At 44.6% G+C, this 2,062-nt stretch overlaps 1 non-coding gene across 1 annotated transcript; it reads left to right on the forward strand.

The window, feature by feature from the left end:
• The first annotated feature begins 826 nt into the window (after nucleotides 1-826).
• Nucleotides 827-941, forward strand: LOC136731583 (U5 spliceosomal RNA). Its single transcript, XR_010809577.1, has one exon. It is a non-coding gene; the product is annotated as a U5 spliceosomal RNA (small nuclear RNA).
• The last annotated feature ends 1,121 nt before the right edge of the window (nucleotides 942-2,062 follow it).

Genomic DNA, 2,062 nt, shown 5'->3' on the forward strand with positions numbered 1-2,062 from the left:
ATAACTAACTCACTCTACAGCATCTCATTAGCAGTGAAAAGAAATCAAGAAAGTTAGGACAGTCGACTGTTTACCACTATGTAACATCACCTTTTCTTTTAATAACACTTATTAAGCACTTGGGCACTGAAGACACCACTTGGTTAAGTTTAGCAAGTGGGATTTCCCCCCATTCATCCATTATGCATTTCCTCAGCTGCGCAACTGCACAGGGCCTTCGTTGTCTTAATTTGCACTTCATAGTGCGCCACACATTCTCAATTCGGAGACAGGTCAGGACTGCAGGCAGGCCATGCTAGCACCCGCACTCTCTGCCTACGCAACCATGCGCTTGTAATCTGGGCAGAATGTGGTTTGGCGTTATCCTGCTGAAAAATGCAGGGACGTCCCTGGAAAAGACGATGTCTGGATGGCAGCATATGTTGCTCCAAAATGTGTACATCTCTTTCTGCAAAAATGGTGCCCTCACAGATGTGCGAGTTACATGACAGACAGACACTCATACACACTGTCACACCCACACACACACACACACTTTCACAGACAGACACACGCACACACACTCACTTTCACACAGAGACAGACACACAAACACAGAGACAGACACACACACACTCACTTTCACACAGAGACACACAAACACATACACTTTCACACAGACACACACACACATACATACATACATACATACATACATACATATATAAGGAAAAGAAACAATACATTTAAAAATCACAAAAAGATGTAATAAAGTACAGAAAATCTAAATGTAATAAAATGTGATCTTTAATACACACAAATATGTATGGCTGGTCGGATGCGTCTTGGACTCGGGTTCCTCTTCATTACGTATAATGCTTTTGCCTTTTGCTATAGCTTTCCGTGGAGGGGATCGTGGGTGAGTTTGTACCATTCTTGGGAGGCTCTGCCTTGTTGGGGCGGAGCTGTGATCCAGGTGAACAGCAGATCGGACATAGGTGGGCATGTGGGCGGAGGAGGAAGGCCGGTCAAGCAAATAAGCTTGCTAAGGTACGCAGCAGCAGCAAGCAGCCCCACCATCCAGTCAGCCAGCCAGTCTGGCTGGCAGTGACTGAGTGGTTGACAGACGGCAAGCAACGGAATGTACGTGCTCTGTGATGTCATAGGAGTCACCTGAGAGAGATGTTTGTGATGTCATCGCTGAGCTGGCTGGCTCTGTGTGTCTTGCTGGCTGTGTGTGTGTGTGTGAGAGAGAGAGAGACTTTTTGACTTTTATCAGACTTCATTGCCTGTTTGCAACACGCAATAATTCATACAAAAGAAAATAAATAAATAAATAAAAAATAGTGTTCCCCTTTGTTTGTCTCCCCCCAACAAGCATTAACTCCGCCACTGATCTGTACACTTTTAAAGAAAGCAACCCAATACACACAACAAAACAACCATCAAATACTAAACCCTATAAATGAATTACATAATAAAAACCAACTCCCCGTCATACAATTCACAAAGGGCATCATTAATACACCAGACCTGTTCAAAACTCTCCAAATCATTCATCAGCCTGTAATAGTTAAACTCTAGTCTGACTCTGCACTTGACCAGCATGGCAAACACTCTCACTGCATCCTCACTGCCCTCCCCACACACTCTGTTCTTCCTAGTCTTATAGACGGCCATTTTAGCCTGGCCCAGCAAGAAGTTTACCAGCTGGTCCACATGTTTGGTCCTTCTGGTGTATCGCGCCCCTAAAATAAAAACCTTTGTGTTAAAAATCAGGTTAAGATCAGTAAAAAGACGAGTTAAAAGACTAAAAATGGGTGACAACCGAGAGCAAGTGCTGAAACAGTGAAACACGGTCTCTCTCTGAGCACAGAATGGGCAGGCGTCGGACACAGCAGGGTTAAGAACAGTAATAAAAGAATTGACAGCAATAATGGTGTGTAACACCCTCCACTGCAGATTGCCAGCTCTCTTATTGAGGGGGGCTTGTACAGGCTTCTCCAGGCGGGCGCAGTGTCTTCCCCCAGCCCCAGCCTGTAAAGTAATTTTAGGAATCACAAAGAAACAGTTGAAAGTGCTA

Source organism: Amia ocellicauda, unplaced genomic scaffold (genome assembly GCF_036373705.1).
Source record: "Amia ocellicauda isolate fAmiCal2 unplaced genomic scaffold, fAmiCal2.hap1 HAP1_SCAFFOLD_33, whole genome shotgun sequence".
Lineage (NCBI taxonomy): Eukaryota > Metazoa > Chordata > Actinopteri > Amiiformes > Amiidae > Amia > Amia ocellicauda.